Source organism: Carassius auratus, chromosome 21 (assembly GCF_003368295.1).
Source record: "Carassius auratus strain Wakin chromosome 21, ASM336829v1, whole genome shotgun sequence".
Classification (NCBI taxonomy): Eukaryota; Metazoa; Chordata; class Actinopteri; order Cypriniformes; family Cyprinidae; genus Carassius; species Carassius auratus.
This window is the reverse complement of record NC_039263.1, coordinates 2,487,060-2,509,927: the sequence shown is the minus strand read 5'-3', so window position 1 is coordinate 2,509,927 and position 22,868 is coordinate 2,487,060.

Genomic DNA, 22,868 nt, shown 5'->3' with positions numbered 1-22,868 from the left:
TATAGTGTTCATTGAATCTGCAGGACCTGTGCACTGAAGGGATGGAAGTCCTTCTGGTGACCTCATCAGCCTGGGCTGTTGTACTGGGTCGTCAGTCTGTGATGGCACTCAAAGACCTGATGTTGTGACGTACGGTCTCTGTTGTTTCTCTGCTTCTTCTCAGTCTGGCTTCTGGTTGCTTTCTGCCAGAGTTTTGCATTTCATAATGTTCTTTTCACCCTCAGGAAAAGTCTTAAGTAAAAGATTCACCTTTTCCTGCTTTAATTTCAGTCTTTCTCCTTGTGTCAGTGTGTTCTTCTCTTTCAGGAGGGTATAGCGTCCATCAGCCCCTCCCTCTTCTTCTCTCTGCAGCTGTGTTTGCTGCTTTGCCATTCCTCGACAGACTCCAGTTCATCGCTTTCCTTTGTCAAGGCACTGTTCCAGAAGTCATCTGAAAGTTTAACACTCAGAGTCTGCATTAATCAAATGTACCTATGTAACTTCTGACCAAATTGTTTCTGAGCAGTCAGCTCTTTTTCTAATTTTCAGTTTTCAACCTCCTCTTTCAGTGGTCCCTTAATAAAAACAAAATCATCTGGTTGAAAACAGCAGTTCTCTTATTCTTTGTTAGTAAAGCAAGTTCTTCATTGCAGGAATATAGCAAGCATTTTTTCTTCTTTGCAAGATGCAGAAATCAGCTACCTTTATTATCTAAGTATACTGCAATAAAATAAACCTTTCTTTTATAACAGCATGACATGCGTATGGTAAAATAAGGACTTCAATCATAATTTGTATTCTAAATTTGCATACATGATTCAGAATAATCTAGTATTTGTGAATTAATGTTTCTTAACCAACAGAAAATAATTCCTATTATTGTAAATAAAATAATTAAATTTAATTCTTTAAGCAACTAGTTCCCTTCCTATTGTAAAATGCCTATGGCTTTTGAATCCAATTGTCTATTAACTTGCTCACCCAATCTTGCTTTCATTCCACATTGCACAAGTTATTTATTTTATTTTTTACATTTACACAAGCCCAATCTCTGAAACTCTGTAATGGATTAACTTTCATACTGTCCCAGGGATAACAAGATACAAATTTTAGATGTCTTCACATATTAGATATAAAGTTTTAAGCACGTGCATCTTTTAAATTCATATATTAAGACAAGTTATTAAATAATAAATGCATATCTTATTTTAATTAATTTATTATTATTTCTATATTCCACCATATCTGCCATCTCTATATTAGTCCATTTCTTGGTACATTTTATTTATTTTTTCTCTAAAACAACCTTCATACAGTTAACTTTATTGTTTTAGGGCTCCTGCACTTATCCTTTCTCAACACCAGCCACGCCCGTCTGTCTCTGTAACCTAATCACACTCAAGTGATGGTCCAGGAGCGGAGAGCACCTCTTGCTCCAAAAGATATAGAGTCTATTTTCTCACACAAACACAGCCAGTCACACAGACACTTACATTAAAACGTACATAAATACAGAGTACTCCACACTCTCCTGAGTGACCTGCCTTTCCGTTCTGACCTCTGTATCTTACATATACAGAGCGGTATCCAAAGGCCTTTTCCACGATTTCCATACTACAGTACATCTGGCTCACGTGTATTGCTGTCCCTTATAGGCCCAGCCCACAATGAACACAGACCATTGCATGCAATGTATTTCTGCTTACACTATCCAGATTAAAATCAGGCCCTTTCCAAAAGACCTTTCAGTAAACCAAATATGTGTATGCAGTTTTTCTTCTGCAAACAAAACCGCCCATTTTTATTTATTTAATTAGTTCTAAATTTGGAAGAGCAGATTTTAAGTGACCTTACCGCTCAGAACTGACCAGTCAACAACACACACTAATTATATAAGCAAAGATGCTTACCTTATTCTATGGTGGCCACCACTGTGTGTGTGTGTTGCTCATCAGTCAGCTCAAAAGCAGTCGTCCACTCTGCTCCTTTCCAGTCCCATCTGGGTCGCCAAATGTAGTGTATTTTTGTCTGGCATGCATCTGAGGAATCACGCAGTCTCGGGGTTTTGTTTCCAGAAGATAGACTTTATTTCAGAGAGAAACAAAGCCGAGACATTCTCTGTGAGAACATCCCCCGAATGCTAGGTAGCATCTCATTATATACCCTATACAGGGCGTTTCCAAAATAGTCAGACTTTCCTTATGCTCACAATTTTAATACCTCCCTAGAGAGGAGAGGCCCCCTGCTTGATTTATTCTAAAGAAAGGCCCTGTATGTCTGACCATGTGTTTCTCATCAGTTTTGTACATTCCAGCACGTAGGCAACTTTCTATTAGATTTTAGACCTATAAGATTTTAATAGAATAATAACTAGCAGCAAAAAGGGCTAGATTCACATTAATTATTCTTGATTGATTAAAATCTTATTAATAAAAATCTTCCACACTAACTGTTAAAAAAAAGTAATGCTCTGATATTCATACTGCTTTTGCATACAACATAATTTTATGTAGGTATTGAGTAGCGTTAGAGATGGTGTAGGGAGGGCTTTATTTATTACTATTAGATTTAAGTGCTTTTTTGATACTTTAGATCATATAATCCTAATATCACTCCTTGAAGAATGTGTGGGTCATTACAGGTTGTGCTCTTGACTGGTTTAAAGTTCCTCAGGGCTCTATTTTGGCCCCTGTTCTGTTCATATTATATACAGGTGCTTCTCAATAAATTAGAATGTCGAGGAAAAGTTAATTTATTTCAGTAATTCAACTCAAATTGTGAAACTCATGTATTAAATCAATTCAGTGCACACAGACTTAAAGGGATAGTTCACCCAAATAGCAAAATTATGTCATTAATAACTTACCCTCATTGTTGTCCGTAAGACCACAGTTTATCTTTGGTTTAAGATATTTTAGATTTAGTCCGAGAGCTCTCAGTCCCTCCATTGAAGCTGTGTGTAAGGTATACTGTCCATTAGACTTGTGCTGGTATTCGGTAATGCGATATATTGCGGTGATTAATATGCACGATATTGTTACCGTGGGCACTTCTAAATACCGTGAATAAATATACATTACAAATTATTCCGAATTTGGAATGCATTTTAAGAATATTATTCCTATCAGCTGCTTAAAATGCACAACACCGCTGTTTGCTGCTTGAAAGAGTGCATGCGCTCTGATGTAAACAAGCACATGAGAAGCACATGGAGGAACAGGTGAGAGACGCGCTGAATGAAAGCACATTCAGTCTCTGACAGTAGATGGCGCTAAATGCAGCCCTTACCCTGGAAACATAAAAATAATCTTAAATAATCATTCAGATTTGTGTTTTCCCTATGATGTTTTTTACAGAGCCAACTACTGAAATATTTAGACTTAATAGGCTATTTATCTTCAAACTTTTTTTTTTTTTTTAAATCTGGACTACAAATGCCCTAGATATTGTTTGAAAGTGTTTTGATCTTTTATTGTTCGTTCACACTTTACATTATGGCTTCATTAGTTAACATAAACTGCCAATGAAAAAATTATTCTGAACATTCATTAATCTTAGATATTCCAATATTTAATAACACATTGTTAAAATTTAAAGTTGCAATTGTGTTATTTAATGAGCTAACATGAACTAAGACTTGTATTTTTTAACAAAGATTAATAACATCTATAGCAAATGTAGCTATTGCTCATTGTTTAGCTGTGCATTTATTGAATGAGCACTATGTGATGTCCGAACTGATTACACTATATTTTATGTATTGCACTGTATTTTATGTAAAATCATTTTCTATTTTTAAACTGTCTTAAATTCATTTTAAGTCAATTCTTAAATCATTTTCATTTTCAAGTTGTCTTGAACACAGCAGTTCAGTCAGTGTACTGTTTGAGTACATGAATTACTCCGGGATATTGGTTTGTTTGAACTCAGAGGGAGTGTCAGCCACATTAAACAAGTTAACAGCTTAAGTCATTTGTGGATTAATGCGTATTAGAGACGCGAACCGTTTAAAACGAATCAGTTCGATTTGGTGAACTGGTTCAAAAAGATCCGGTTACATCAAATGATTTGTTCGCAAACCGGATATCACAAACTGCTTTGTTTTGAACTCTCTCTCACACAGACACGGAAGAGAAGACAATGCTGAATAAAGTCGTAGTTTTTGCTATTTTTGCCAATAAGCTGGCTTTTCACAGAGTGCTGTATCCATGTATGTTAAAAGAAAGTTGAGTGGAAGGAAAAAGTGTGGAAGAAAAAGATGCACATCCGACAGAGAGAACCGCAGCCTTGTGAAGATTGCCAAGCAAACTGGATTCAAGAATTTGATTGAACTTCACAAGGAATGGACCGAGGCTGGGGTGAAGGCATCAAGAGCCATCACACACAGACGTGTCAAAGAATTTGGATACAGTTGTTGTATTACTCTTGTTTGGTACTCCTGTACCAAAGACAACATCAGATGAGTCTTACCTGGGCTAAGGAGAAGAAGAAATGCACTGTTGCCATTGGTCCAAAGTCTTTTTTCAGATGATAGCAAGTTTTGTATTTCATTTGGAAACCAAGGTCCTAGACTCTGGAGGAAGTGAGGAGAAGGTCATAGCCCAAGTTGCTTGAATTCCAGTTTTAAATTTCCACAGTCTGTGATGATTTGGGGTGCAATGTCATCTGCTGGTGTTGGTCCATTGTGTTTTTTGAAAACCAAAGTCATTTTACCCATTTACCAAGAAATTTTGGAGCACTTCATGCTTCCTTCTGCTGACCAGCTTATTGAAGATGCCAAAAGCACCAAAAGTTGGTTAAATGACCATGGTGTTGGTGTGCTTGACTGGCCAGCAAACTCACCAGACCTGAACCTCAGAGAGAATCTATGGGCTATTGTCAAGAGTAAAATGAGAAACAAGAGACCAAACAAAGCAGATGAGTTGAAGGCCACTGTCAAAGAAACTTGGGCTTCCAGACCACCTCAGCAGTGCCACAAACTGATCACCTCCATGCCACGCCGAATTGAGGCAGTAATTAAAGCTAAAGGAGCCCCTACCAAGTACTGAGTACATGTACAGTTAATTAACATACTTTCCAGAAGGCCAACAATTCACTAAATGTATTTTTTAATTTGGTTTTATGAAGTATTCTAATTTGTTGATATCGTGAATTGGTGGGTTTTGAAGACACTGTCGGACTATGCCCCAAAACACACTTGCAGCCAATCATCAGTAAGAAGTCGTGTTTTGTAATGAGAAGAGAGTTGCAGAAGAGAGCAGTCTGAGAGTGCACAGGATATAGGCAGATCGACTATAGATATGTAACGGAGGCCAGCGAGTAGGTGTTGTGCAGGTAAACCTCCTTGTTAGTGTATCTGCCTCCCATGCTGGAGACCTGGGTTCAAAGCCCACTTGGAGCGATTGCGAGGTGTGGAGGTTAGGACCCAGGAGACAGTCATGAGTGTTTAAATGAGTCATGTTGCAAAACGGACCAAATGAAGAGTAGGTTAATAGTAAAATGCTCATTTGAATTTATTTATAATTTAGACATAACGAAAAACAATGGAATTATATATATATATATATATATATATATTAGGGGTGTAACGGTTCACAAAATTCACGGTTCGGTTCGATACGATACACTGATGTCACGGTTCGGTTCGGTTCGGTACGTTTTAGATACAGCAAAATGTAAAAACATCTCAACTTTTCAGAATGCCGCAAGCGCACCGCGGGTCATGTGACAAGAACTAACCAATCAGCTTCATCCTTTCCCGTAACAACGTTGAAAACTCAGCCAAGATGAAGGAACAGCTGTTCACAGTTGTATATGGATTGCAATTTTGAAATAAATTTAGTAGCAGAGCTACTGCAAGCGATTTTTAGAGCTTGCAAATCCATTTATCATTCGCTGAAATTTCCGCGTCTCATGGAGAGAGCACGTCATTGTTGCTTAGCAAAGACAGACGCCTCATGAGCGCTTCAGCCCGAGCGCTTTGGAAAGGAGGAGAAAGACGCGCTTAGCGTTTTCCATGCGTTTTTAGGCGCGATATGTGAACGGCCCCTAAGGCGCTCGCTCACTCAGCACGCGCTGAAGGCTCGTTGCAAAATGTCTAATGCATTTAACAGACCAGAAATATAAGATCCTAAAATAACCAACAGGTCTGGTGTTTGGGTTGGATTCCCTGTAAGCTATAGTGTCTAAATGCTGCAGGGATAGTTTGCTGCGTGCATGTTTCTCCTTTTTTTCGTCTTTTCCCAGATACTGACACAATAAGGTGATGTCGGCGTAAATGAGTTGACATGTTTCAAGTATTCCCGCTGGTGTTTTTTTTTTTTTTTTGTATTCCCGCTGGTGTACCCTGTCATGTAACAGAGGCGACATACCGTTGTTTTTTTATCCACCACTCTCTTGCCATCACCATTATAGCTTAAAGGGAATCCAAAGTGCACCCAAACACCAGACCTGTTGGTTACTGGAGGATCTTCTTTTTCTGGTCTGTTAAACGCATTGGCCATTTTGCAACGAGCCTTCAGCGCGTACTGAGTGAGCGAGCGCCTGCTGAGTAGCCTAACATAAACATATAAGATGGTGTTTTTTTCTTCTTCGGGAGTGTCAGGGGCGTTGCCTGTTACGTCGTTTGGGTTATTGGGCTACCTTGTTGAACGCATATCATTATATTTCTCTCTTTTTTTTTTTTTTTTTTTTTTTTTTTAATATAATGAATTAGTCCAACGAACCGTTCGGTATACATAATGCGTACCGCGTACCGAACCGAAAGCGTCGTACCGAACGGTTCAATACGAATACGCGTATCGTTACACCCCTAATATATATAAAAAAGAAAACCATGAAAAATAGTACAAATAAATGCATGACGGGCAAGAACAATGCCTTATCAGATGCATTTGAAAAAGGTGAAGGCTGATTCTTAAAAGATTTCAATTTAACCCTAGTGCACTGTTCGATTTCTGTGTACACCCTTTATGGAGCGGGTCAAATTGACCCTAATTGGATTCAATACAATTCCTCAAAAATCACACTATGAAAAACAACAAAGATTCAGGTACAAACTGTAAACTTTTATTATGAACATTTGTCAAATATTCCCCCAAAAATATATCTGAAGGTATGATTTAATGCAAATGTTTTTTTTAACCATTTTTAAAGATGTTTTGTTTTGACAAAATTTGAAAATAAACAGTATGTTGACTTGTTTTGCATATACATTTTTTTTTTCTTAGAACATCATAACTGAACAATTAAATATAGCTGTACGATGAAAATATTTATTTTTCTTAAGTTGGCTGTTTTGTAAACTCATTTCATAAAGTCAAGAAGTTACTTTTGACATGATGAGCACACAGCAAGTGTGTGCTTTTGGCATGTAAATTTCTTGCACTTCACACACATGGTGCTGGTTTTGTTGTCGCGCTTGGATGGGCACACCTCATATCTCTTCCGTTTTTTCCTATCATCTGTGTTCACTCCTTTATTTTCTGTGGGTCTGACTCCGGATGCATGTTTCTGCCCTCCATGTTCAGAATCTCTTTGGGTAGCTCAGGTTTGTCATTTGTAATTTGCTATTAATTTTGAACACAATGATTTAGCTTTTCGACGTGTGTTTGGTTAGGGTTAGAGCACTTTTAGATACACTTACACTTTAGAACTGGAGCTGTTGCCTGACATACATGAAATATTTTTTTTTATTTTGTGTCTGTACAGTTTCTTTTGAATGGCTGTCTATGAGAGTCAAACTGACCCACGGACATCACACATGTAATATTAATTTTGCGTGTATATGTAAAAAAAACCAGCATGTTGAAACTTTGCATACATGTCCATGATGATAAATGAGAAAAAGTCACAAAATATCAATAAAAGAAAAAAGGTTTAATATTATTTCAGGTAGCTTGAAAAAATAAATGATAGGTAATTTTTACCATCTGAGGCTTACAAAATATTTTTCTGTATTGAAATAAGTGTGGAAATCCTAATTTTTTAGCTTCATAAAGTAGTAAAATAATAAAATAACAAAATATAACCAAGAAAGGTTATTATTTTGGTTCAGTACAGTTTCCTTAGAGCGTTAAAATATGCGGGTCAAATTGACCCGCGAACATCACGAACGTAATAGTAATTTTGTTTGTATTTGTCAAAAAACACCAGCATGTTGAAACTTTGCATGCATGTTAATGATGATAAATGAGAAAAAGTCACAAATTATCAAGAAAAAAAACATAGGTTAACCAGTATTTCCAACAACTAGAAAATCTAAACGGGTCAAATTGACCCACAACATAAGACAAGGGTTAATCAGAGGTGTCAAGTAACGAAGTACAAATACTTCGTTACTGTACTTAAGTAGAAATTTGGGGTATCTATACTTTACTTGAGTAATTATTTTTCAGCCGACTTTTTACTTCTACTCCTTACATTTTCACGCAAGTATCTGTACTTTCTACACCTTACATTTTAAAAATAGCTTCGTTACTGCTATTTCATTTCGGCTTGTTTTCATTCCGGCTTGTCATCATAAAAAATAAAAAAAAAACTATCCAGATAAATTTGTAAACTGAATTTGATTGTGGTTGGATGAGAAGTATAAACATACACCATTCCGACATCCTATTGGTTTGTACGCGATCCATCGCACCTGCACATGACACAAATCCATCCACATGACATCACACTCCAGCAAGTACATAGCCAGTGTTTGGTTCGTTTATCAAAAATATATTTCTTAAAAGTAGGGTTGGGTATGGAACCGAACCGGTATCCCATCGCCTCAGAGTCAGTCCGCTTAAATTTCATATGAAACCGGCGTCAGTCCGGTCTCCTCCCGTCTTTCAGTGCGCTCTTCAATCTCCAGACCGCGGCGGAGCAGCGCGAGCTCAAACAGAGACAGAGGACACAAGGTGTGTGTTTACCGATAGATTGTTAGAATATCTGTATCTGTGCAGTTCTTTGTCATAAATACAGTTTACAAAAGGTCACGCAGTCGGTTTCTTATCTACTGTAAAGTTTTAGCTTGTCAGTGCTCATCACACCACAGCCGTTTCCTCCAGCGACAATCTAGCCCTTAACACATGTGAACGAACACATACTTTAATTACACTTATTTAAATATACTTAATTAAATCATACGTACTTTATACATACACTACTTTGCAAAAGTCTTAGGCACGTTAGTATTTTCACTTAAAAGAATGGTGTTCGGCTATTTATATATTTTGCTGTAGTGTGTCAGTAGAAAATATCAGTTTACATTTCCAAACATTCATTCTGCTGTTGTCAAACTGCTTGTGCATTCAAAATAGCACTAGATTATTATTAAAATTAATGGGAAACTGATATTTCCTATGGACACACTGCAGCAAAAGATATAAATAACTGGCTTAAAACCCTTTTTTTGGGGTGAAAATAATTTTTTTTATTTTCCATAAGACTTTTGCACAGTACTGTATTTTAAAAACGACATTGTTGCTACTTTATAAAGAATGAGCATACAGTAATTCACAGAACTGATAAAAGACAGTGACAGACAGCACTCATCTTAACTAAATATCAGAGTGAGTGACAGAGATACAGTAGAAATATTATGTGTGGTTTTGTATTAAATAATGACCCAGATTGTGAAATACATTTATTAGCCTTAGATTAAGGGAAGCACAACTTGGGAAATGAGAGCATCCAAGCTGAAAGCTATGGATTTATCTTAAATATATGTAATGTTCCTTAATGTTATCCATAGTTTTTTTTTGTGGTTCTTTTTTTTATCAGTTCAGGCACCGTTTAGGCGCCGGTACCGTTTTAAAAGTATCGAAAAGGCACTGGACCCTATTTAAAAGTTATTATTTCTCACTGGCTCATTTACCAAATGAGTGCTTTCTCTTCTTCCTCCGCAAATTAAGCTACTGTAGGTAGTTCGGTAGCGAGACGTTTTAATAAATTATCGTTTGCGATTGATGACACGATTGACAATGTTGTGATAACTAGGCTTTACCAACTTTGTATCTCGTTACCCCCCATACACTGGACATAGCAGACGTATGTACCAAATACAAGAAGATATCAATCAAGAAGGTATCAGGATTATGAGTTATTTTTCATTTTTAGTTTTTGATTAATCACTTGGCTTAATCATAAATTTTGACAGCACTATAATGTTTATTGTAAATAGACAACCATACAAGAGTAATTGTTACTAAGCCTGCCCTTGGTACACTCATGTTCTTGTCCATTCCCCTCGCAGATTCCTGCAGCTAAGCTTGGATGTACAGTACATTCCATTAAAGGTTATTGATGACATGCCTCTGAAGTTAGACTTTTTGCAGTATTACAATACTTATAGACAACTAGTCATCAAATCTCTAGCTCTGTATTTGCATTGTACTAAAGTGCGTTCATTTTCAATGGGCATATATGCGTCTGAAACAGGAAGCCTAGTGCATCGCAAATTTTTCAACATGAACATTTTAATATAACATTATAGTCATTATGGCCTATGGCCTTTAGAAAAATGTTTTTTTGAGGAGGGGTAGTGCACTATAGGCCCCTGTGGCATGGCCCAAGCTTTTGTTCTTAATGGCATTTTTTCCCTTACATTACTTTTACTTTTATACTTTAAGTAGTTTTTTAAACCAGTACTTTTACACTTTTACTTGAGTAAAAAGCTTGAGTTGATACTTCAACTTCTACAAAAGTCTCTAACCTATTTACTAATCTGTTTGCAAGTTATGAGTTTGATGCAAAAAATTTACTTTCAATCCATGTCAGACGGTGGGTTGGTATTTTAGTATGCAAATTTATTCAAAGAATATAGGAAATGAGAGTACAACTCATAACTTGCAAACAGATTAGTAAGTATTAAAATCAGCTTCAAATATAGAAAATACAAATCCCAAAATCCATATAGTTTTAAAAGCAATCCATATATGATGGATGTTGCCAAATTAAGAATAATACAAAATGCATTATAATATTCAAAAGTAATCAACATGTTAAAAATAATAATACAAAGTATACAACAATACCTGTATCGCAAATGTGCATAAATTGTATATTCTTGCCTTCGAGATCATAAATATTATTTTGGTTCAGGTTGGGTTATCTGAGCAGAGAAGAGCAGGTACCCGGGAACCAAGAATGAGTCACACAAGTGGTGTAGTTCATTCTAAGCTCAACTTTATTGTACAAGGGGTGCTACTTTTATAGGGAAATGAAACAACGTAATGTCTGGCAGATATTTAGCTGATCAAGCATAACACACTGCATTGAGCAACACCATGAATATAGAGTAAGGTTCAAAGGAATACATCATACTGTTATCACACCACAATGTCCTTTATCACAAGATGTTCACGTGTACGAGCAGAATCTCACAATGGCCACTTTAAGACAGTCGAAGACATGTCTTACACAATCGTGAACAATCTTGGGCATATCTTATGTACTTTCATACACAGTAATCAAATGTGATATATATCTTCAGTTAGAATTCATTTCTGTTATACAGTTCAGGCTCTAACTCATAAGTATGCACATAATCATCTCCAGTAGAGCTATCAGCATCTGTTGGAAAATCCTCAGCTTCAATCACATTCATCTCCAACTGCTCTGGAACCCTAACAAAGGTTGATACTGGATTGGATACATGTAGCATTGCTTGGTAGGTATTTCCTGTAGTGAGCGCTGTAACAGAACGCATTATAGAAGTACTAATACCTTGCATCATACAGGGTGCTATTATCAGAAGAATCACTATGAATATAACAATAGGCACAACAGTGTGTAGAATCCAAGTTCCTCATTGAAATCAACGGTGGTATGTCCATCAATAGAATTTAGCCCTTAATGGTAACAGGGTGGTTTAAGGAGTTAGCACTGTTTTGACTCAATGGGCCAACTATCTTCTTGCTTTGGACAACCCCCACCTCACTATAAGAGGTAGTTCCTTCCTCCGCTTAACCAGTGCCTTTTCCTCCCTGTTAAACAGTAAGGTGAATCCCCGTTCGAGATTCTATGTGAAATTGGAGCTTGCCTGCTCTCCTGTAGAGTAATTCTTCAGGCGTGAGGCGTGTATCCACTGCGGTTGATAATCTGTCAGCACTCCCGTCCGGGTTACTGCGATCACAGTGGCTGGTCCAAGATATCTTGGTTCTCCCACCTTCGTTGGTTTCAGGCTTTTGATGAGCACACTCTGTCCTGGAACAAAGGGGTGAGTAGGCTTTTCTGAGGGAAGAGGAAGACACAAAGAAACATCAGCACATATGGAGTTAAGTTTCTCAATGAGGGAAGTCACGTAGTCCTCCTGGATCACCTCCAGATCACCTAAGGAAGTAAAGCCTGCGCGACCTTTAACCCATGGGGTCGGGAAAGGTCTACCCATTAGTATTTCAAATGGTGAAAACTTAGCGGTGGAAGATGGAGTCATTCTTAGTTCTGTCAAGACAGCAGGTAGCAAATCTACCCATTTCTTTCCTGTATCAATAGAGGCCTTAGTGAGCCTTCGTTTGACTGTTTGGTTAAGTCTCTCCACATTGGACGAAGACTGTGGATGGAAAGGTATGTTCAGGTGCCAATCAATCGATAATACTTTAGCAAGTAGCTGAGTTACCTTTGATGTGAATGGTGTTCCATTATCACTCTCAATAGTGTTAGGTATCCCAAATCTAGGAATTATTTCCTTAGTCAAAATCTTTACCACTGTTTTAGCATCTTCCTTTGCACATGGAAATGCTTCTGGCCACTTTGAAAATCGATCCACAATAACCAAAAGGTATTTCAAGTTACCTATTGGCGGCATGTGCGTGAAATCAATTTGTACATGTTGAAATGGTGCTTCTGGATGCGGTAATGCGTTGTGTTTAATAGGTTTGTGCGGATTTACCTGAGCACATGTGAGACACGAGTCTAAAATCAGCTTTGCTGTTTTGTGTACATCTACAATGCAATACAATTGATTAATAACTTGTACTACTTTTGCACAACTTGTATGTGACAGTCCATGGTAATGTCTAATAAGGACTATTAGTCCTAATTTTGGTAAGGCTATTCTTCCTTTCTCATCTCTTAAGAGCCCATCTTTGTCTGGAGCACAGTTATGTTTACTCCAGTGCTCTAAATCAACTTGTGTAGGTTGACTCTGCAAAATTTTAATGTCAATGTCAGGAACATTAGTCACATGCATAGTCATAGCTATCTGTGTTTTGTCACCCATATTAAATGGTGATTTTATCTGGGCTTTGGGTGCTTCTTTTGCGACTTCATCAGCTCTCCTATTTCCTACAGCCTGTTCTTCCTCACCTGTTGCGTGACCTTTTACCTTTACTATGGCCACTTCGGCAGGTAGCTGTACTGCTTTGGTTAACTGTCCTATCAGGTTTGAATGTGCTATGGGTTTCCCATCTGCAGTTTTGAAATCTCTTGCTTCCCAAGTTTTGGCAAAGTGGTGTACCACTCCCCATGCATATTTGGAATCAGTATAAAATTGTTTGAAATAACAATTGTTTAACCAACAATACAAAGTCAAAAGTTATAATAGTATTCATATAATAACAAATAATATAATAATAATCATATCTGAGATGAATAAAACCTGAGAGAAGTTTGAAGTATTCAAGTGAGCCCGGAATCAAAGATAAAGAAGAAGGTGAGAAAAGGCTAAGTCCAGCTAGAAGGGTCTAGGCTGAACTCAGTCTGAGCTGAGCAAAGAGGGGTGAATTGCCTCCTCTTATAGTTCTGCGAATCCATAAACCTTGTGATCAAACTGAAGCCACGTCTCTGCAGCCACGTCTCAAACAGATATCAAAACATTCGTCATATTTCTCCGAAAATACCACATGAGCCTTTGCAGCCTAGTTTCACTTCCCTATTTCTGAAGGTCAACAGATTGTTGTTCAAAGTCCAACTGTCCTACCTCAGAAGGTTAACCGTCTTGTTCTCTCTTATTAAGAACCCACAGGGATCAAAATAACTCCAAATAACAGACGTGTGATGAAATATGAACGTCTCTGAATCATGCAGTTTATAAGTATAAACGTTTCGTGGAAATCTACATCTTTAGTTTTTCTTATTTCCATATTAGTATAGAAGTCTTCTAAGTCTAAAGTTCAGCTGAGGTCTTTAAGTTCAGCTGAGGCCTTCAGAACAGGCTGTCGTGTACTTTTAAGCACGTAGCAAATGTACACATGACAGAAGTCAAAATTTGGGTTACACCAGAGTTGTACTCTCATTTCATATATTCTTTGAATAAATTTGCATACTAAAATACCACCCCACCGTCTGACATGGATTGAAAGTAAATTTTTTGCATCAGTGTTGATGGTCTTTTCAATTGCCTAAACTTTGGAATAGTCTTCCAGTCTCTCTCTTAATAGTCTTTTTGTAGAATCTGTATTTAAATCCAAGGTACTTACCTTTTTTCCAAGGCTTATGACTTTCCTTAGAGTACAAGAACATGTCACCTATCAGTGTTTGTTTTGGATTTTCTCCTCTTTCGTTCATTGTAGTTAAAACTGTTTATATCTATTTCTGTCTTTTAGCAAGGTTTGTACAGCACAGTAGTCAACTACTGTTGTTTTTTATTGTGCCATTTAAATACATCTTGATTGACTGATTGACCTTATTGTCCCAATAAGGTGGCATCCATTTTGACAATTTGAATTAAAATTATAATTTACACTCAATATGTTATTATTGCATACCGTTTGATAGTGTATTTTAATACTGAGGTGCAGATAATTACCACTATTTGTAATAAAATAGTAAATGGCCGTAAATTAATTAATTGCAATAAATTAATCCTAAACACAATAGTGTTTTAAAGGTTTACTAAGCAATTCTTGAAAAACGTTTTTGATTTCTGCTGCTTTTGTTTCTCACTGTCCGTTTTTTCACGACACTGTTGTACTATGTCCCAAAAACACACTTGCAGCCAATCATCAGTAAGGAGGCGTGTCTTGTAATGAGAAGAGAGCTGCGGAAGAGAGCAGTCTGAGTACACAGGACATAGGCAGATCAACTATAGATAGAGAGAACTGGAAGAAGAAGAATATATATTATAATAATATATGATAATAACAGGAAGATATCGCAGGAACAAAACACTAAAAAGAAGAGTTACGACCAGGCAAGAGGTATAGGACTCGTGTAAATAACGGAGCATCTTTCTAGCGGTGGAGAGAACTCGAGGAACCGGAGTGGCTCGAATCGGACGCCGAGGTTTGTTTCATTTTGATTAAAGGTGAGTCATGTTGATTTTAGATTGTTTCATACAACTTATCCGTGTTGGGTTTTGTTTGAATATGCTTGTGTTTATTGCAAGCCGTTTTTTAATTTGGTTAATCATAATTATAATTTGACTAGTCACAATGACAGTTATCTATTATCTACAATATTTGCAATTATATCTGTAATTACTTTATAGATATCTTCAAGAGACGCGATATACATCCGCAAATGTACTTATGTAGGGGCTTTTACACTGGCAGTTTAGTGCGGAACGGGGCACAGTTCGCATGAAAAATCCCTAATGTGAATGCTGTCATCGGACCCTGGTGCTCACTGGGGTACAGAACCCGAGACTACCTGGAGAAGGTGGTCTGAGTTCGGTTGCTCCCATGGCGCGGTTCGCGAGAATGTGCAAGCAACACGGACTTGGGTGCGCACTTGTTCAGGAAGTAAAGCAGTGTTGCCAGATTGGAAATGTCCAAGTATCTTACCAGAAGTTCAGAATTATCGTATTTGGAAGAAAATTATCGTACACGAATCAAAAGAGTTATTTCTCTATTCTAAACCAACAACATTTTGACACGACCTGCAAATTACCACAATAGATAACTAGACGTATGGTTGGAAGGAAGCAGTGCGACAAAATACTATCCCATTATTTTCAGTGACTGTCTGCGTCGCGGCGCATATTAAAACATTAAAATTATTTTAACACTTGCTTTGTCTCGTCCAGTGAATAAGGAATTTAGCTGTTGCTGCATGGTGCAGTTAACTCCACATCTGAGCTGCTGTCATCGGAATCATGCGTGTTGCCAGATGTTGAAGGGGTTCTTCTTGCTGTCCTGGACCACAACAGTGCTCGTTGGCTTTAAAGCAGGGCACTCTCCTGTATTCTTAACACACTCTGAGGTGCACATGAATGCATTTAGAGTGTCTGTAATGAGCCGATTTCGTGTATGAGTGAAGAAGCACTATGACTGCAACTACCATCATATACATTTTCATAAAATTCTGAAATTATCGTATATTAAGGGATTCTTTTCATTATTGATCGTACACATACCTGTCAAGTATCCCGTTTTGGCCGGGAAAGTCACGTATTTCACCCTTCTTTCCCGCCGTCCTCCCGTATTAGTATTTTCCCGTAAATCTCCCGTATTTAATTTTTTTTATTTTAACCTGCGTTATTAATAAAATAATAATAATAAAAACATTCCCAATCTGAGCTCTGTCACTAGTCTCGCGATAACTGCCACCTGTAGTAGCCTGTCGCGAGGGGTGTGTGAGGTCAGGTGACATGAGTTATAACGCGGGAAAAACAACAACAACAAAAGAAAAAACCGAGACGGATGATGGATGCTACGATAGAGAGTGAAGGCACACCTGCCAAAGAACCAAAACCCATGTGTAAATACCAGGATAAATGGGACAGCGAATTTACTTTTTTAAAGAATGCAAAGTCTGCAACAAATTTGTACAACAACTCATTAAAAGAGTAAAAGAAAAGTTATTTGAAATAAAAAGAAAAACTGTAAAAGAAAAGCAATATGAAATGAAAAGAATGTGTGGAATGAAAATAAAATGTAAATGTAAAGACAAGAAATGTTAAATTAACAGAAAATATGCAAATAAGCCTTTAAATAAATGCTCTTCATATATACCCTTTTGTGTTTTCATTTGGGCTATAACACCCGTCTTAAAATGTAAGGGATACTGGAGCTTTGTTGGGGTGGTGGGACTGCTTGCGGTGGGCGCCGGAAAATTTCCCTTATTTTCAAATTCAAAACTTGACAGGTATGATCGTACATCGTACAGAGGTAAAAATTATCGTACAAATACGATAATTATCGTACGTCTGGCAACACTGAAGTAAAGTATTCCGCGCATGCGTAACACTGTCAATATTAGGCTTGTTTGAGATGCTCAGTTTTAACTGAGTCATGTTGCAAAACGGACCAAATGCAGAGTTGGCTAATCGCAAACTGCTTATCTACATGTGTTTATAATTTAGACATAATGAAAACAATGGAATAATAATAATAATAATAATAATAAAAGAAAAACCTTGAAAAATAGTACAAATGAATGCATGACAGACAAGAACAATGCCTCATAATCAGATGTCAAAAAAGGTAAAGACTGATTTAAAAAAGATTACAATTGAATATGTGTAATAAAACTTAGATAAAGTTTATCTGGCATTGATGAAATTAGTAGGTTACGTTACATGTGTATGGATTCAGGTTCACTTGTGTAATTATGGCAGCTTGTTTCCATCATGGAATTGAAAATAATGGGAATTTGCAGCTTTTTATCTTACCATTCATTATGACTTTTATCGAGATAAAAAGTTGCTATTTATTTATTTCTTTATTTAGTGGAAACATATTTCTTAGGAAATTGTCCACAAGGTGGGAGTATTGTATTGTTTATATAGCAAGAGATCCATCATGATATCCTGCTGTGTTCAGTGATGAGCGCCAATGGATAGTGTAAATAGCATATTTTCTTAGTGATAGTGATAGATGATATTTACACTAAGTGCAAATAGATGTATATTCTATTTACACTGTATTAACCTTTTAGCCAGCACCCCCCATTATGGGACTCACAGCTGAAAGTGCTCTACCTAACTTATAATTGTAACAGTTACTTCAGTGTGTTACAAACATAATTTTGGTGTCTTTGGAAAGAAGACACTTTGGACTTTACTTTTTATCAACCAGATTTGATAATGCTCAAAAATATTAAAAGTTATAGACACTGAAGTGCCTTGAAATTGTTTTTACCACACTTAAATATTTTTTTTTATTTGATATAAAAATACATGAAATGAGTCCTGGAGCAATCTAGAAAAGTAATGGGTTGAAAGTCACATGTCTCATGAGTTTCTATTTAAAATCTGAATAAGATATCATGAAAAATGAGACTCCTGCAAATATTTTTATGAGACTATGTCTACACCCCCACCCCCCAAATATAAGAAAATATATTTCCCAAAAGTATTGAAGGCTTCTACAAACTATTTAGTCAGTAAACATACCACTGCGTAGTTTTTTTTTCAATTATAAAACACTAGACAAAAACTTAGACATCATATAAATGATTTATTTGAGCACTAGAAAAATACAATAAGAATAATTTCAGTAAGAAAAATAAGACTAATAAGAAAAATAAAAAAAGATTTAACTTTGTTTGCCAATTACAGAAAATCCTGAGATTGCTAGAAATGCAGCATTTACAATGAAAGCCACTCAACTTGCACGTGTCAGTGTTTATGAATAGATTAAATGAAATGGGACAAATTTAATCTTGACAAACTATGTATCATTATAAAGATCTAAGCCTCAAGCATCGACGACAGATCGCTGTTTTTCAATGGAAAGCTTATAAAGACTGTATTTGCTACATTTGTGTAAGCAGTACACATAAAAAACATGAACATTAGAAACGCAGTACATACCAGATCCGTGGTAATAACGAGTCACAAACACATCCACAGCTGTAAATCCCAGTTTAGTTAGAAAGGTAAGGGTCCACTGAACGACATCTCATGAAGCACGTTTAGTCCAACGAAGCAATACTGTTGTAATATGGATCATAATTCCTTTGTTTACGTTTCATTTCTTTAGCGACAGAATTGTTTGCGCCCGTTATGGAATAACTCACGGTCGGAAACTGCGTCTTGGTAGTAAAAAAACAGCATGGTTTTGCAGCATACAGTGTCACAAACAGAATGAGGCGATCCACCGGAAAAAAGAATGAATGAAAGATAGGCGAAAGATAGTTTATTTGAATTTTGGTGCTCCCTTGTGACGCGCTCTGACGCACATGTCAGCTGATGGAGGCGGAACTTACAGCGATCGCCTTTGTCTTTTATTTTTCGACAGTTTTTATATATGTGAGAGTGTGTTTTATGTTGAATGTGAATGTATCTGCATGATTACCATCTGTTTGAGGTTAAATCAACCCAAATCATCTCGCCATTACTGTATGATCACGGCTATTGTCTTGCGTATATTCACGGGGAGGCATTAACCAGTTCGTTCATTTATTGAGGCTTGTGGAACACATACATACAACGCAACACTGTACATGTGCTCAGTCTCCCCACACACCCTGCTCTGCTGCTGTTTTACTCCGCTCTGTATAACTCCCTGAGGCCCCCTAGTGGGTGGATGTTGTAACACATACCAACAGTATATAATACCTTGGCAGCTATCAAAGTGAACGCGTCTATATGAATAAGGCAAGGCAAGTTTATTTATATAGCACATTTCGTACACAATGGTAATTCAAAGTGCTTTACATAAAAGAAAGTAAAATAATAATGAAGAAAAATAATAACAAGAATAAAACAAGCAATTTTTAAACTTAAAATTATAAAAAAAAATTACTTATTTAAAATGAATTTAAAACAGTTAGAAAATGATTTTACATAAAATAAACTGAAAAACAGTGAAAATATAGTGCAATCAGTTCAAACATTTTTAAGTTTTTTTTCAACAGTTTTAAGTCTAGATTTAAATGTACCTCTGTGAAGTTGGCACCCCATAAAAAGAAATAATCACCAAAATTATGCCAATCCTTTGTGCTACGTTTGTGCTGATTTGTGCCGCAGAAACGAACGTTTGTGCTGGTTTGGTGTTTGAGATATTAAACATTATTTTTTTGACCGTGTGACGTCACTCTCCACCCCATGTCGCCCGAATCGCTTAAAACCAGCGCAGTTCGTTTGTGCTCGATTTGTGCCCGTTTGTGCTGTTAAAACAAACACTGTATCTATTTTCCTTCCGTAGATACATCCAAAATATTTCCATAGGTTCCATAGTTCATCTAAATCGCACAAAACAGGTGTCATTCGTTTGTGCTCGATTTGTGCCGGTTTGTGCTGTTGAAATGAACGTCACATATATTTCTCCTTCTTAGAAATAACAAAAACAATTCTGGGCAGTGACGTCACTCTCCACCCCAGTTCGTCCAAATCTCTCCAAACCGGTGTCATTCGTTTGTGCCAGATTTGTGCTGGTTTGTGCTGTTAAAAGAAACCCTGTAACAATGACCGCTTTTTTTATATAACAAAATTAAACTTTTTACGAACAGTGACATGGCGTCCAAATCTCTTCAAACCGGTGTCATTCGTTTGTGCTCGATTTGTGCCGGTTTGTGCTGTTAAAAGAAACCCTTTAAAACTATATATAAATAAGACATTGTAGTAATTTATTACTAGGCTACTAAACTTGTGCTTTCTCAGTCAGTGTCGGCTGACTAATGTACTAATAGATGCAATTAGTGCCTAATAGATTTTATAATGCAGAGAAATGCACCTTTTCATACGACCACTTAACTAGAGAAAATTTGTTTATTTATTTGAATTGGTTTGTTTAATAGTAGAAATTTCAAGATTTATATAGATTTATTTATTGTATGTGAGCCCGTTCATTGTTGTGACGTGCTCCATTCACGGAGACTGCATTAGACGACAGAAAGCAAATCCAAAAAAAATATTTCCGCAGGAAAAAAAGAAAAGAAAAAAAATTCCAAGGGATTACGCGGGCACCTCCATATCATACAGTAAGCGCAATAATACTCCCACACTCTTCATAAACACTTGAAATGCACCTATATATAGCGATTTTATCATTCAAATAAAAATAATAATAAAACCCAATTTGGTCATTGCCCAGCTCCCCATCAACGATCTAGCACAGAGACAGAATTATAGTTCTAATAGTAATAAGTAATAAATAATTAAAATGTCTTCTTTTCCCCCTTCGCAGTCAATCAATAGGCCTACTTTCCAGTGCTTTGCGGCAAGCTTTATGTGCGCGTGAGCGTGGAATAGGCTATAAATGCCTATTTATTAAAGGATGGTTTAATAGGTTATTATATTAATCTATTTAATATAAACATGGGACTAGTTGACTAGAAAAAAAAAAAAAAAAAAACAGTAGCAAAAACGAAAATATTACCATCACAAACGAAGCACAATCAAAGAAGATTTTGGGTAAATGGAGCATGTGTGGGGTTGAGTGACGCCACCGTCTACCATTCATTATCTAATATTTTAAAAACTCAAGCAGCACAAACGAAAATATTACTGGCACAAACCAGCACAAACAAACGAGTCTATTTGGGGTGAATTTGGAGTATGTGGGGGGCTGAGTGACTTCAGAATGACCTATATTATTTTAATATCTAAAAAACTAAAGCGGCACAAACAAAAATATTTACAGCACAAAGCAGCACAAACGGAGCACAAACGATTGAGACTATTTTGCTGACATTTTTCATTGGGTGCGGGGCAAACTTCACGGAGGTCGTAATTTTTTATTTTTGTTTTTACGCTTAAGAGGCGATCTAGTTGCAGTGTTTCTCTCAATGGCACAAATCGAGCACAAACGAATGGCGCCGGTTTAGAGGGATTTGGACAGTATGGGGTGGAGAGTGACGTTTTGTATTTGTTATCTTTGAGGACGGGAAATAGATACAATGTAAATTTGAATGACACAAACCAGAATACATCGAGCAAAAACGAATGGCACCGTTTTGGAACGATTTAGATTGCATGTGGTGGAAAATGACGTCACTGTTCGTAAAAAGTTTATTTTTGTTATATAAAAGAAGCGGTCATAGTTAAAGGGTTTCTTTTAACAGCACAAACCGGCACAAATCGAGCACAAACGAATGACACCGGTTTGGAGAGATTTGGACGAACTGGGGTGGAGAGTGACGTCACTGCCCAGAATTGTTTTTGTTATTTCTAAGAAGGAGAAATATATGTGACGTTCATTTCAACAGCACAAACCGGCACAAATCGAGCACAAACGAATGACACCTGTTTTGTGCGATTTAGATGAACTGGGGTGGAGAGTGAGGTCACAGCCTCCGAAAATATTTTGGATGTATCTACGGAAGGAAAATAGATAGTGTTTGTTTTAACGGCACAAACGGGCACAAATCGAGCACAAACAAACTGCGCTGGTTTTAAGCGATTTGGGTGAAATGGGGTGGAGAGTGACGTCACACGGTCAAAAAAAGAATGTTTAATATCTCAAACACCAAACCAGCACAAAAGTTCATTTCTGCGGCACAAATCAGCACAAACGTAGCACAAACGAATGGCATAATTTTGGTGATTATTTCTTTTTATAGGGTGCCAACTTCACAGAGGTTTTAAATGTGACTAGTGTTTTAGCACATCTGATTTCTTCTGGAAGCTGATTCCAACTGTGAGCAGCATAGTAACTAAAGGAGGGCTCCCCTTGTTTTGTGTGAACCCTTGGTATTTCTAACTGACTTGATCCTAGTGATCTGAGTGCTCTGTTAGGCTTATATTCGGTGAGCATATCTGAAATATATTTCGGTCCTAGGTCATTTAGTGACTTATATACGAGTAAAAGTACTTTAAAATCAATCCTAAATGTAACTGGGAGCCAGTGTAAGGACCTGAGGACTGGTGTGATATGCTCAGATCTTCTGGTTCTGGATGAGCTGCAGCTGTCTAATGGTCTTTTTGGGAAGGCCGGTGAGGAGCCCATTACAATAGTCCACCCTGCTGGTGATAAAGGCATGAACAAGTTTCTCCAAGTCTTGGCTGGAAACAAAACATCTAATTCTTGCAATGTTTTTTAAATGATAGTATGCTGATTTAGTTACTGCTTTGACAT